Below are 16,895 nucleotides of genomic sequence, written 5' to 3'. Positions count from 1 at the left end.
AACTCAGAAACACAATTAAACCCAGAAAAACAAAAACAATCAAAGATGAAAATTCAAAACTGGGTTAAGATGATCAGAAATGGAGTTTATGAAAAAGTTTATAAAACAAAGCCTTGAAAAATCAATGGCCTAACTGAGATGAACTAAATCAATATTACAATTTAATCCTCAAGTTTAAATTATAGTAATTAAATTCTCAAAACTTAAAAGTTCCAAAATTTCTACAATTTTTTATGTTAAACATTTGAATACCGTAAGCTCATATACAAATGCAAAAAATATATATCATTAATACAAATTTGTCAAGAAACCTCCTATATCAGAGAATACTATAATTAGAGTCAATGTATTTGAAAAATCTGTCAAGAAACCTCCTATCTCGAGAAACTTGAAGTTTGGCTCCAAAGTGAAATAGATGCCCTCTTGAGTCAATAAAGAACGAATAACAAGAGAAAACCTCTCTGCAGCACAGATGACACTAATTTTAACAAGGGCATTATAGAAATAGGAACTATGTAGCAATTGACAATGAAATGTAACAGGTATTTTCAAGTGAAACTGAAAGGAACTTACGAGAGTCCCTTCAAACGGCGCTCAAACGACGAAGGCGGCGACTGTGGGTGATGTTTCGTCTGGTTCGGTGTTTCTCGGCGTGGGTGATGTTTTGACTGGTTCAGTGTTTCTCGGCGTGGGTGATGTTTCGACTGGGATGATGTTTCGTCTGGTTAGAGAGAGAATGAGAGAGGCGAGGAAGAGGGGATGCAATGAAATTTAAAACTGCTCAAGAGCATTAGCGGCGGGCAGTCCGCGGTTAATAATAGTAATTACCTGTAACGACCTCCTTTCTTAACATACATATATATAGTGTAAAAACAAAGTTTAACATGAATATAACAATACTGAAATTCTGAATTTACAAAAAACTTTATTAAATAATACATAACTAATGTTCATAACCTCAAACCATACAATACTCACAACTAAATAAAAACTTTATCTTACATACAAATCTTAATACTTTTATAAATAATTTTCGTGGCGTTACTACACCTTAACGTAGAAATGAAGATGTATCCAACCGATAAATTGAAAAGTTTTATGTAAATTACAACGTTCATGAAATACTTTTAAAGCTTTAAGTAAATTATAAAATTCACAAAATACTTTTAATAAAATATAATTATAAAATCAAGTTTCTCGTTTATTTATAAAATAGCATAGCAGAACTCCACTCCCTTCAGGTCAGCCCCATATGTACAGTCATGTTGGCTCCACGTATACTCATCAACAATTTATATTTGGGGCCTCTTACCTACAATATAAAACATTATCTGATGAGCTAAGGCTCAGTAAGCAGAATAACTACCTCATATGCATTAAAATAAACGTGCAACATGCGATGTATTTTCTTTCTTTCTTTCACTTTCCTTTCTTTTGGGCCCTAGAGGATGCTGCTGCCGGCATTACATAGGGAATCACATTCCCACCTGAACATAAACATGATAATAGGGAATTTCTCCCTCATAAACATTCATCATATATAGGGAAGTACATCTCCCTCCTTACATATTTGGGACTTAGGTCTCCCAAGCAGTACCTCTACTTTAACGCTTTCAATAACTTGTTTGTGAACATTAAGCGTGCTTATGCATAATAAATATAACATTCTTGAAAATAACTTATGCATAAGAACATGGCAGGATAACATATAAAGCATATAAATGCACATAAGACACATAAAAGACTTGTATTGTAGATGAGGATTCTACTTACCTTGTGTCTTGATAAAACAACCGAAATTGTTAGCTTCCTGATAAAAACACAAATTATTAACTTACATAAAATCTACATGATGTAATTTTAGTTTATAGCTGTTGTTATTCTATTTTTTTTTTCTTTTCTTCTTATTTTATTGTTTATTTTATGTCCAGGCATATGGTCATACTATAATTGTCTATGACAAGATCCCGGTCTAAAAGTCATGGTCATGGTCATGGTCATGGTCATACGGAAATGTCCAGGTCATAGTATCAATCCATAATAATAGGGAATAAGGTCATATAATAAAAGTCCAAATAGTCCAAAGTGTGACCATAGCCTATATAAGTTTAGTATTATAAAGATACATAAAAAAATAGTTTATATTTCAATTTTGGCATTTGTAAAATATGACGACATGGTAAAATAATCCATATATAAATTTTAGCATTTTAATGGCATAGTAAAGTAATCTATATAAATTTTGGCATTATAATGGCATGGTAACATAATCCATATATAATTTTTGGCATTATAGTAAAATAATCTATAAATTTTTGGTATTATAACGGCATAGTAAAATAATCTATATATAACTTTTGGCATTATAACGGCATAGTAAAATAATCTATATATAACTTTTGACATTATAACGGCATAGTAAAATAATCTATATATAACTTTTGACATTATAACGGCATAGTAAATTAATCTATATATAAATTTTGGCATTATAACGGCATAGTAAAATAATCTATACATATATAATAACTAAATAACTGAAATAAAATGCTCGGAAAATGGCTTACCTAAAAAGTTTTTGTAGGCTAGCGTTATGAGCAGAACTTCGCCTAGATCTTCGAGGTTTAGAACTTTAGAAGGGTGTTAAGAAGATTTTTGGGTAGAGTAAGAGAAAGAAAATGAGGTTTTTGTGATTCAAGATGAGTTTTGGAAGGGCTATTTATAGGAAAATTTTGGGTTACTATGCTAATAAAATATTTAAAATATAAGTATAGTGGAAAAATAAAATATTCAAAATATAAACATGGTGGTTTGCTAAAGTCATCATTATATCACTACTGCATCATCATGTGGGAACCATGGGGTGGACCCCGCTGTGGGACCCTACTGTAGGACCCACTATGAATAGTACCTGGTGAATAGTAAAAAATGAAAATTTCTCAATCTTCTTATATTACTTAGTTTAACATTTTTGACTCACAAACTTTTCTGAAAATGTATCTCTAACACCCATAAATTAATTATTCCCACCTGTTAGTTACTTCAACAACTTAGAATTGTTAAAATCCCATAATAGAAAACAACTATATCCCCAACGGTCAGGATCACTATTCACCAACGGTCATAAACGGCTAGTTTTTGTCCTATAAATACTTGTTCTTTCAACCATTTACTTGCAAACTTCTTCATCTCTTACCCCTTCTAGATAAAATTCATCATCTAAACATGAATTTATCTTTATTTTTCATAACTTTAGTGATTGTTTGCTTGTATTTAGCATCATTCTATGGGTATTATATTAATGAAATGCCCATGAATGTTATAGTTGCATATTCATTAGTTATTCTTCCACTTTACTTAATAGCTCTAGCATTCGGTTAGTATTGTAATGCACTCAAAAGTATGAATAAAAATATCTTCTCTTATTTTTCATAATTGTTGTAATGTATTTGTAAAAAAAAAAGAAATGGGAGTTACATTACCCGCCGCTAATATTATTAGCGGCGGGTAGTCCGCCTCTAATAAAGATGATTATCCGCCGCTAATAGTAATTAAAAAATTCCCGGGCTTTTTTATTACGTTTATTAGCGGCGGACCATACGCCGCTAATAATGGTATGTCCGCCGCTAATATATATTTTATATTTTTTTAAAATACTCAAATATTATTAGCGGCAGACACCCTTGTCCGCCGCTAATAGTCTATCCAATAGCGGCGGACTGAGCTCGCCGCTAATGCCCACGCTGCAAATACTTGTAATTGTTGTAGTGTGAAATCGATCCCTTCAAGAAGCCATGGTGGCATCCCACTACCTCATCAAAAAGTAATCTCCCAATTCTATGTCGCAAAAACAATCAAAGGATGAAAAAGAAACTTCTTCAAGAAAGAACACAATTAGAGCACATTAAAATATTAGCAGAAATCCCTATATATATAATGATCACCAAGAGTATCAACGTCGTCAGAAGTGTAAATCCTATAATTGGCATTTTTATAGAAATATCTTTTTCTTAAAAGATAAATTAGTGGATTTAGTTATTTCCTTTTATTATAATATTCAGAAATGTTTGTTTCCCTTTATTATACTTTTCGGAAATGTTTGGTTTCCCTTATTATAATTTTCAGAAATATTTGTTTCCCTTTTTGTGAATTTTGGACAATAATGTGCTTCCTTATTTAGCCTTTATTGTCTCATTTTGTTTTTAAAGGGAAAAAATATATTGCAAATATTCGGTACTTAACCAAAGTTGTTTTTGGAATATTTGCTTATATATTTTTCGTGCAGCTCAAGGATTGTAATCAGGAAACTGGTTCTTAATGTCATTAATTGTTGTTTCCTTTTTGAGATTGTTTTGATCCGACACAGGTCTGAGCTGTCCCCACCGATATCGCATCTGTCGGATCAGCATTTTCTAAATAAGGCAACTCTTCGACAATCAAGAATAACTTCTATGATTCTTTCCTTTATTAGAAGAAATCTTTCTCAGCCTTTGTGAGCACGAAAAATGACTCTATAAATAGGGCTCTAAAGGCAGTGAAAAAAATGAACTCTTTGGTGCATTATTCGTGAGCTTCATTGTAATATTTGTGAGAGTTCCTCTTTGTATTCAAGATCATAAGTATTCACGTGATCTTGTAGAATTATGTGTGTTTAGTTTTTAGTGGTGAGTTTATACCATGTTCATGAGTGAATACACATTGTAATTTGAACACAATATTTGTAGTCTTCGAGAGAAGATTTTTACAAGCCTTGCGTTGGGAGGATGCAAGCACTCATTGGCCATTGAAGGGAGTTCAAGTGGTTGAGCGTTTGAATCAAAATCAGATTAGTGAAGAGAAGTACAACAAAGTTGCGGCAAATCTCAAGAGGGAGTCTTGTTTTGTTTAAGTCAATGTTTTTGTATTTGTGATTCTTCATTAATTGGTTTTATTCTCTGGGCGTGGCTCCAAGGAGTAGGTTATCCGAAAGAGTTTCTGAACCTTGTAAAAATTCGTTGTGTTCTTTATTGTTTTGTACTGTCTTTTTATTGTATTCAGTTTCTGTCGTGATAAGTTTGGATTCTGTCCCGACAGAACTGTAATCTGTGTAAACAGTTAATTACCATTCCGCACTTTAATTAATTCATATAGTTTAATTAATTTGGTAATTACTAAAAACAGAATTTCAAAAAGTAATTGACTAACAAATTTAGCAGATTTAACACTCCCACAGTGAGAATAATGAATCAAATTGTCAATATAAACTTGTTCATAATATATATGAGTCCATCTGAAACTGGCACTCTTACAATTATTAATAATTTTTTTATTTTCATGTTTGCTTGACATCACATATCGGATCCTTATAACCGGCACGGAGGTACTAAATGTGGAAAAGATGTTTTTTTAGCCACATGTATATATATATATATATATATATATATATATGATAAAGTTGTATCTTTGAGTGTTTTCACGTTGATATCGATTCTTCAACCAATATTATTAGAGTACCCCACATGGAAAGCGTTGGGAATGTGAGTATTCACCACTCTTAAATCACAATTCTAAACCGTACAATATATAAATATCAAAAGAGAAAATACAAAAAATGACGGGATACTAAAAAATCAGAACCAAAATGTCGCTATGACAAAAGATATATACCAAAATCTTTGAACCAATTAAAACTTGCCACGATGAGAATCGTTGTCAAAAATCTCTAGTCTAAGCTTTTCCCAAGATTTTTGAAGCTTCTATAGGTAGTGGAATAAGAAGTGGGATGTAACATGTCACGACCCAAGCCCTAGGCCGTGGCAGATTTGTAATATCCATAACTTGGGTGGTCAAATGTCAAACTTTGACCTTCGTTGAAAAATAGTCTTTATAAATGATCATTTACTTTATATTAAATCGTACTATAATTATAAGTTAAAATAATGAAATAACTCCTATAATTAGATAGAAAAATATTAGTAATAAAAGTATGATCATTTATCATTATACATAAAACAATAATATTCCCACAGTTATGTAATCACCAAATAGTTAAATTTAATAAGTCATAAACACTCAAAATAATACTTAGCATCCACCATTCCTCATCTCTAACTATTTCATAGCTCATTCAGATATACCGATCATTAGATTCGAAGTCGAATACATATATAATGCTCAAAAGATAAGATAATGACCCGAAATAGAAATAGGCTAAACACATTGGCTCCATCGATAATTCATCATTTCCACGTTCGCGTCACTAGGCTCCTGGAATGGGAGAGATAGGGGTGAGCTTATAAAGCCCAGTAGGAAAACAACTAATATCATGGACCCAAAAGTTTAATAAAACCCCTGCATAGTTAGCTTTGAAAGCAAAACATATATCATCATGTATAAACCAAAATAGAGAAACCACAAATAATCATAAGAGCATAGCTACAAGTGCACATCACACCGTCCACTAGATCCCTAGTTCCCGTTACCCACCATAGAAAATCCGACATCCTAAACCGGGTAGTCGGACCTGATAACCACCACAATGGGGAGGCTCAGAACACTTCCTGTATACAGATGCTAGGTCTTTACACCTACAGGTGAGTGGACACCTGATCTACCTATGATGACATAGAGACTAGGTCGTGAAACAACAACGTGCACCAATCATGATCACTATGGCTCTCATCAGTATAACCAAATGCAGGTAAACATGAAAAGAAAGAAACATATTCCCTTTATATTTTAGAAAATTGGGCAGCATAACAACTACATTTGAATAAACCCAAAAATCATAACCTGCATAAATAAGTGAACAAAATATATATTTGGCACTCGGTGCCCTAAGAACAGATCAGAAAACATGCAGGTTAAGTTTTCAATTTTTCAAACATTTTATAAATATCAAAATTGGAATATGTTGAATGCAATTTAATACGAGTAAAATAAGTCCAATAGTCTAGTTGAGTCCCTACCTCTTTAGATATCTCCTTGGAATTTAATCCGAGCCCAAAGCAACGCTCCTAAGCTTATCGATGATCTTAGAATGATTTAGTCCGATTTTAATATCACGTTTTTCCTACGTGCACCAAATGATGAGCAAACGCTTATCATCATAGCATTCCTTATTCAAAATCGCGTCCAATGACATATAATATGACCATATTTAAAATTTCAAGTTTCGGAACCTCACCCAAGCGGTGCACAATAGCGGTTTGTGGCGGTACCAGAAACGTCAATGAATATATGCATGGCATATATCAAAACGATCATCCCGATGAGTACATCACGAAAGTACAGCTCCTTCGCCCAAATGACCTCCGGTGTCGCCGGAACATGCTTCCAAAGGGGCGAAGATACCCAAAATCTCGCTGGAGAAAAATGGTGAGTTGACCGGAATGACTTAGTGGGCGACGATCCTCTCACGATGCTGATTCCAACGGTACCACCCACTCGCCGAACGGTGGTCGGAAAGTCACCTCAAAGTTTCGACGGTGAAACTTCGGAGTGGCTGTATAGGCGCGTCCTTGCTCCGATGGCCACCAAGCTTTGGGGTTTTCGTCATCGCCGGTCAGGGAAGCTGTAGCTTCGGCGCGTGTCAGAAATGGCACTCCGGCGGTGGTCCAACTGGTTATGGCCGTGACTGGTTTGGAGAGAAAACATAGGAAAGAAAAGAAAAGAAAAAGGGAGAAGAAGAAGGGGTTTCGGGGAGAGAGAAGGGAAAAGAAGAAGGAAAGAAAAGAAGAAAAAAAATGAGTACTGACTCATTTACTCAGGTGGGTCCCACCCACAAAAAAAAAATTTAAATAATACTTTTTTTCTGAGTGGGTCCCACCCACTTATTTACTCAGAGGGTTGAGAAGTGTGATCATTGTCTCTCAACTCTTAATGACCCCTTATATAGTGAAGCCACCTTCATTAAGTATAACCAACATGATTAAAACTTTTAATTAAATACATCATTTGGAGCCTTAAAAACTGACTTTAACCCTATCGTATGATGTTATCCATCCGTGTCGGCTTTATTAATCGCTGCATACTAATGGGCACCTAATGGTTTGTCTACATTCCCAAAAAGTAAACTTAAATTTAACAAAATACTCCCAAACTTTTTGGCATCTTGAGGAATCTTGTTAAAACAGTTTTAACCACTTTTTGATAGCCTAGATAACCACATTGCTAAACATTCACAACAGATATGTTATAGTGATTCTTCTTATTACATGTTGACATTATTCTTTAGTACTAATAGTTTCTTCAACATGAAGTTTCTCAAATTTTCAGAAGCAAATAATGCAATGATAGCCACAACTCGATCATAAGCAAATAATGCAATGATAGCCACAATCAATTGCTTAGCATCTGACTCGGGTACACCTTTAGCAATGATAGCCACAACTCGAACGGTTGGCTGCTTTAGTGTAGACATTGAAGAGGTAGCAGCACTGAAAATGAGAAATAAATAATGCATGTTCATTAAAAAGTACTTGTGTAGGAGTTCAAAATACCAATTGTTAATGAGCATAACAAGTACCCACCTTCTAAATGAAGCAAAGTTGATAAAGACATCAAAAATAGGGTGTGCGACATAAGCTGCTTCAATGCTACATTTATTCAATTTATGACTGTCAAAGAATCAAATCAAAGAAAATAAAGATGTATGAAACATGAAACAGAACATGAGAAAAAAAGGCATACGATGAATGGACTGGGATGGCTATTTCTTCTTGACCAAAAAAGAGTTTCTGAAATCCCTCAGCATCTAGGTTAATGATTCCAGCAACTGATGGTGTCTCACTCCCTACGTACACAAGAATATAAAAAAATATATTACTACTAGAGCTAAAACATAAAAAAACTAGCACAATTATCGTGTACATGTTATTTTCAAAATTGGGTTGTCAATTTTCATGGCTAGCAAAGCAAGTTCTATCCACTAAAAATCTCACTAACAAATAAAAACCCTATTAAAAAGTTTGGTAAAGTAACAAATAATACACAATAATAATAGAATCCAAAACAAAATTAACAATCTTTATTCATTTTTATCAAAAGTGTGCAAGTCCAATAAATATTAAAAACTAAATGAGTGATCCTTTGGTTAGAAATTACCATAAACCAATTTTAGTTTTCTAGATCCATTAATAATGGTATAAGTGGCTTAGTATTGATCACCAAAGGCATGCCTTCCAATGCATGTTGGTTTGTTCTGCAACCAATTCAACAAACCCAAATTTGAGACTAAGTGGCATGGAAGAGAAGATGTAGAAAGATCATGTAATATCTTGCTATAGAATCAGTGAAGTTCTTTTATTTTCTGAGTTCAATATAAGGCAAGCATTTATAATCAAATAATAAAACTAAACACAATAAATGAGGGAAAATATGGCCTAATATAAGACAAGCACTTTCAACTTACAAGCATCTTAAATCTAGGCTTCCTTGGCAATATTTTTATCATATAAAGTATATTTCAGCCACTAGTTAAACCTCTGTTTCAAAAACAAAAATATTGAGCATAACAATACATTTTGGATATTTTGATTAACAAACAATCACTTTTTCACAGAATAGTTGCAGCTGTGAAATTTGAATTTTTTTTGCATGAACTCAACAAATGTAACTAGTCCAGGACAGAGAAAAAAAAGCTAAACTGAGTGTAATGGGATGAGACAAAAACACCCTAAAACAAAAACTAATGAGAAAAAACACTTGCCCAAAAAGGAGCAACTCAAACCATATTTTAAACAACTCAAATATTAAGAAACAAAATCTGGGAATAAGAAACTAAAACTACTATCCTTACATCAAAAAGTTAAAAATTTCAGAAGCCCCTAAACACAACAGCTCAACGAATGGGGAAAGACTCACCCTAGTCTTCCCTGTTCTTTCCAGCAGTGCCAACGACTTTGAATTCAAAAAACAAGGCTAGTATCAATACCTGGCACACATTCATCAAGAGAACAAGTTACCTCAACGTGAAGCCAAACTCAACCATTTGAAGCAAAAACATAGATAGATAAAAACATAAACAACACAACAAAATCATTTGACACTTTTCCAATTATCTATAGTCATGTATTATAGAAAGGGGTATTTGGTGTAGTGACACCCCTTCATTTCCAGGCTTGTTTTAATTTAACCTTTCATTTGTGTAACCATTAAAGTAGTTTAGCAAGGCTCAACAAAAATAAGAGAGAAACCTTACAAGATATATAAACAGAAATTGGCACAGGGGCACAACGACATGAAACCAGATTTCAAGGTTCTATTTTCTGCGATTTCTTCAACCCCCATTTTCCAAAAACTAACCCAATACCTTCAAAAGTCATCAAACCAAGTTTCTGAACACAATTTCAAAGTAATTTGACCCCAATATAGGTTACCCAAATGCCCATAACCACTATTACCTCCTCAAAACACCCAAAGACATACATGAAGCTAAAATCACAACTTTGATTTTGAACTTGGAAACTTTCCCCAAATCTACGATCCCAAGCCAAAATCAAGAGTCTCAACCTCAGTTCCAGATCTATAGTACCTTGCAAACCAGTTCCTATCCACAAGAACAACACCAAAATTCAGAATTAGTCAAAAGCTCAAAATTTCCTAAAGAAAACCAAGCTTGAAGAGGAACTTTAAAACAGAGTATCTTAGCTCTCTAAATAAGAAATCTAAGGTCTGCTTGGGATGATTGGAGTTGTAAGTTTGCTATAGGAGAAGTAATAGAAGAAACCTAAACAAGTTTGTTATAGGAGAAGTAGTCCTAGATTTCATTTTCAAATGGAACAACCAAAGTAAACATTGAACAATGAGGAACCACAATATCAAGGAACATAACTCTATAATTAAAATGAATACGTAAGAAACTTAGAACTAAATAAAAGTTCATAATCAAAACCATTCTCCAAACACAGAAAACTTAAACACAAAAAAGTCAAAGATCTAATGTAACCTTTACTCATAAAAAAAAATTAGTCACAAGAAAATCAAATACAGAACCAAAACAACCTCAGCACACCGAAAGTTTAAATCCAAAAATAGGATAAAAAAAACTGAAACTAAAATAATCTCAAACCCTTAAAACATAATCACAAACAAGATCAAATGTCAAATCCAAAAATATACTCAGGAAACTATATAGTCAGATATTTGAAAACAACAAATATACAAAGATATTTATATTAAAAGGGCATGGCCTAACCAAGTCAAGTAATAATAATATCAAACTCTAGAACTAACACTTAAAACCTCTCGATATGTCCTAAGTCTTTGAACAGAATCAAGAAAATACAATCAAGAAATTATCTAAGTCTTTGGTCATACTATAACACCAACGAGACCTGTATCTCACCTCTACCATGATCAGAGAGACCTATCTCCATAATGTAATACTAATATATTGACCATCTAAAGTACTCTTCGGAGAAAGACTTGAAGTGAAAAAAATGATAATCAAAAGATGCGAAACAGAGAAAGAGAGGGTTGTATTCCTTTGACCTCATCGTCCTAGCCTCCCAAGGGAGCAAAAAATCCATTATAAGTTGGCACAAAAAATAAATAACCCCAAAATCACAGAGCAAGATACGAGAACCATTTAAACAAAAAGAAATAAATACATTGCTTTGCAATAATAAAAAAAAATACATAAACCAGGAACTGAACACCCATGGAACTCCATCGCACCACCATCTCCAGCCCACGCAACCCAATCGACGTCAACTATAAAACAGAACGAGATAAAGATCTTTACCTGCACCAACGAGTCTCCGAGTTCGCGTCGTCGAGCCTCCAACAGTCTTGCTGAGCCTCTGTCATCCCCGTCGACCTCCACCATTGTTGAAGCCTCGTATAGCCCCTTGCCGTCGTAGTTGAAACCCCCACAGCTGCTGGTGTTTCGAGCAGGAGAGAGAGAGAGAGAGAGAAGGAGAGGGATTGGGGAAGAGTGAGAGGGGAGAGCAGCTAGGAAAGGAAAGAGATAGGGTTTTCATTTGAGATATTTTGTTTTGGGAAACAATAATTTATTTGCCGCTTATTTTTTTCTATTTTCAACTATTCATTTTAGGTATTTTAGTATGCCGCCTTTATTTTTATCTATTATAATACTTTTGCAATACTGTTATACTTATGTGTTGCAAAAATGGATTTTGGTGTAGTGTTTATTACTGTTTTTTTATAACCGTTTGTGACATAATTTTTTATTTATTTTTATAATTCTCATTTATTTCATTCAATTTTCACACCATTGCATACATCTTCTTCCAAATTATCAATATCACAAAATTTCTTTTCTTACCAATGGATTCCCAAAATTCTCCAAATACCAACTCTCAAAATCTAAATTTTCAATAGTCTCAAGTTTTTCAAAATTCATCATTTTCTCCACATACTAATCCCCAAAATCCAAATTTTCAATATTCTCATTTCAATAAAATTTTTCAAAATACTCCCTCTACTAATCCTCAAAATCCAAATTTTCAATATTCTCAATTTAACCAAAGTTTTCCAAATTCTCAAAATTATCCCATGTCTTCTTACCCTTACCAAAATTTTGGCTCTTTTGAGACACCCCAACAAGCTCCATTCTTAACACCAACAAATTCACTACCATATGCCTTTCATATGCCTTCCCTACACCAACCCGAAATTGTTTCAAGAAATTACAGGCCAAGTATGGAAAAGTCTAGTATTGATTTTGAAATTCCGTTTTAGTAATTACCAAATTAATTAAACCAAGTGAATTAATTAAAGTGCGGAATGGTAATTAACTGTTTACATAGATTATAGTTCTGTCGGGACAGAAACCATACTTGTCACGATAGAAACTGAACACAATAAAAGACAGTGCAAAACAATAAAGAACACAACGAATTTTTACAAGGTTCAGAAACCCTTTCGGATAACCTACTCCTTGGGGCCACGTCCAGAGAATAAAACCAATTAATAAAGAATCACAAGTACAAAATATTGACTTAAACAAAACAAGACTCCCTCTTGAGATTTGCCGCAAGTTTGTTGTACTTCTCTTCACTAATCTGATTTTGAGTGAAACACTCAACCACTTGAACTCCCTTCAATGGCCAGTGAGTGCTTGCATCCTTTCGACGCAAGGCTTGTAAAAATCTCCTCCCGAAGACTATAAATGTTGTGTTCAAATTACAATGTGTATTCACTCATGAATATGGTATAAACTCACCACTAAAAACTAAACACACATAATTCTACAAGATCACATGAATACTTATGATCTTGAATACAAAGAAGAACTCTCACAAATATTACAATAATGCTCACGAATAATGCATCAAAGAGTTCACTTTTCTCACTGCCTTTAGAGCCCTATTTATAGAGTCTTTTTTCGTGCTCACAAAGGCTGAGAAAGAATTCTTATAATAAAGGCAAGAATCATAGAAGTTATTCTTGATTGTCGAAGAGTTGCTTTATTTAGAAGATGCTGATCCGACAGATGCGATATCGGTGGGGACAGCTCAGACCTGTGTCGGATCAAAACAAGCTCAAAAAGGAAACAATAATTAATGAAATTAAGAACCAGTTTCCTGATTGCAATCCTTGAGCTGCACGAAAATATATCAGCAAATAATCCAAAAACAACTTTGGGTAAGTACCGAATATTTGCAATAAACTTTGTTTCCTTTATAAACAAAATGAGATAATATATGCTAAATAAGGAAGCACATTCTTGACCAAAATTCACACAAAAGGAAAGAGGATTTCCAAAAATTGAAATAAAGGAAACCAAATATTTTTGAAAATTATAATAAGGGAAACTAAAATATTTCTGAAAATTATAATAAAAGGAAAACAAATATTTCTGAAAATTATAATAAAAGGAAACAATTAAATCAACCCATTTATCTTTTAAGAAAAAGATATTTCTATAAAAATGCCAATTATAGGATTTACAGATTTGAATCTTGAAACATCATTGATATCTGTCTTTGAAACCCAACCTGAACATGGTGTTGAAGGGTTGGAAAATGTAGTTCTACACAATGAAGATGAATCAAGGCATAAATGTAAAGTCAAATGGAGCAAGGAAGCCACTATACTTTTGATAAGTAGATGGCTTAATATAGAATGACCAAACTTCTACACAATTCTGGGCTCGGATCGCAGAATACTACATCACCAACCCAAAAGGCGAGCAAGCAAGAATTGGAAGGCAATGCAAAGATCATTGGAACAAGATGAATCAAAAGGTGGCACGTTTCAATGGGTATTATAAACGAGTACAACAAGCACATCACAGTGGTTGGTCTGATGAGAAAATTCTTGAGAATGCACATCAATTGTACAAATCTGAAAATAACAACTCAAATTTTCTACTTGTGGACTGTTGGAGATTGCTAAAGGATGAGCCGAAATGGAATACAATGTACCAACCAAAAGGTGGTAAGAGAACAAAGGTGTCAGAATCAGGGGCATTTACTTCTTCTTCCAATGCAGATATCAGTGATGATGAAGTAAGTGAAGTGCGCCCTACTGGCCAAAAGGCAGCAAAGAGAAAAGGGAAGGAAAAAAAAGATACACATACTAGATTTATAGAGATTAGTGAACGAAAAGCATCTGCATTGGAGAAATTGGTGGCGATAAAGGAGAAAGAGACAGAAGATAATAGGATGACAAAATACATGGATTATCTCATCATGGACACATCACATATGACTCATGAACAAAAGAAAGATCATGAAAACTTGTGTACTTATATTAAGAATAATATCCTAAAGTTGTAATTGCTATGTATTTTTATCAACCACATTATTATGTCTTTTATTTTATTTTATTTAAATAAATTATCCTTTATTTTAACAGCTACATTTTAATGGCTATATTTTAACAGCTACATTTTAACGACTATATTTTAACGGCTATATTTTAATGACTACATTTTAACGACTATATTTTAACAGATATATTTTAACGGCTACATATATATATGTCACCATGTCTATATATACCAAATTTCAATCTTCCTTTTACTCAACTCTCCATTCAATCCTTCATTTTACTCTCTCATTCATCTTTCATTCCCAAATATCATATACTCTAAGTTCGACAATGGATTTGCCAAATTCTCCGAATCCATACGACAATATGAGTCTAGAGGATATCATAATTGCAGAGTGTACTAACGATCATGATGATCAATATTTCAAAGCGCTCATGGATGGGGGTAGCTCAATAAGACAAGGAAGAAAGAGAGTCCACATTGATAGGGGTCATGTAGAATGACACCAATGTTTTTTCGATGACTACTTTTCTAATGAATCGGTGTATACATAATATCAATTTTGAAGAAGATTTAGAATGCATAGACATGAATTCCTACGCATAGTGCAAGCTCTAGAAAATCATTCAGAGTATTTCCATATGAGGTTTGATGCAGTCGGTAGAAGGGGGCTTTCGCCATTACAAAAGTGCACTGCTGCTATGCGAATGTTGGCATATGGAGCACCTGTCGATTATGTTGATGAGTATGTTCGAATTGGTGAAACTACCGCTATTGAATATCTAGTCAATTTCGTTCGAGGAGTGAATGATATTTTTGGGGCCGAATATTTAAGATGGCCCAATGCTGGGGACATTCGTCGCTTACTTCAAATGGGGGAGGAGCATGGTTTTCCAGGCATGTTGGGAAGCATTGATTGTATGCACTGGGAATGGAAAAATTGCTCAGTTGCATGGAAAGGCCAATTCACGCGAGGTGATCACGACAGACCAACAATCATGCTCGAAGCAGTTGCGTCACAAGATCTTTGGATATGGCATGCATTTTTTGGTGTTCCAAGATCCAATAATGATCTCAACGTGTTAAATCAATCCCCAATATTCACTGATATCTTACAAGGGCAAGCTCCGAGAGTTGAGTTTACGATAAATGGCACACAATACAACAAGGGGTACTATCTAGCAGATGGTATCTATCCAGAGTGGGGTACATTTGTTAAAACTATCCCACTGCCTCAAGGAGAGAAAAGAAAATTATTTGCCCGATGCCAAGAAGTGGTATGCAAAGATGTTGAGTGAGCATTCGAAGTACTTCAATCTCGTTTTGCTATTGTACGAGGACTAGCACATTTTTGGCAAAGAGATGTTCTCAAAGATATTATGTATGCATGCATCATATTGCACAACATTATTTTCGAGGATGAAAGAGATGTATATGAGAGTTTGTTTGATTTTAATTATGATGACGACCTCGCCGACACCCTAATGGTTGAAGTATTGCATGGACCTATTTCTGACTTCTCGACAATGCTTCAAAGAAATGCTGAAATTCGTGATAGAAACATTCATCGCAATCTTCAGGCGGACTTGGTAGAGCACATATGGTCAAAATTTGGAAATCATTTTAATTAACATTTTTTTAATTATGTTAGATTGATTAATTATGATTATGTCATTTTATAAGCTCCTTTAAATTTCGTCTGATTTAAATTTCATGTAATATTTATTTATATTAATATATAGATTTAAAAAATTTTGTGTGACAATATTTATAATTACACAATAATATATTAAATAATAATGTGTGGGGTCATAGTTGACAACTTTTGAGGTGACTTAGTAGCATTGGAACATTTTTATGAAAAAAGTTGCCAAAAGTGACGTGGATGAGAGTGTAAATAAATTTTTTTATTTTGGGATGATTTGGACATGTTAAGCAACTGATGTGGTAGCCACCATTGGAGTTGCTCTAAGTTATTATTATTATTTAAAATTTTATATTCACTAAAGCTTTAATCCTTAACTTTTTAAATTAATAAGTAGCTTTCTATTTTAATTTTTTTTTTTAATGAAATTGGACCAAAGTCCAATATGATTTTAAAAGCTTTTGTCTCACATAAAATTTAATTACTACTGTTTGATAACAAAGAAAAGTATATTTTTATGTCTTTTTC

General features: G+C 33.6%; 1 pseudogene; it reads left to right on the top strand.

The window, feature by feature from the left end:
• Nucleotides 1-13,876: 13,876 nt before the first annotated feature.
• On the top strand, nt 13,877-16,353 carry LOC133813906 (uncharacterized; annotated as a pseudogene).
• The last annotated feature ends 542 nt before the right edge of the window (nt 16,354-16,895 follow it).

The sequence above is a fragment of the Humulus lupulus genome, chromosome 2 (assembly GCF_963169125.1).
Source record: "Humulus lupulus chromosome 2, drHumLupu1.1, whole genome shotgun sequence".
Taxonomy (NCBI): Eukaryota; Viridiplantae; Streptophyta; class Magnoliopsida; order Rosales; family Cannabaceae; genus Humulus; species Humulus lupulus.
Note: the sequence above shows the minus strand (reverse complement) of the source record. Positions and strands in the feature narration are given on the sequence as shown.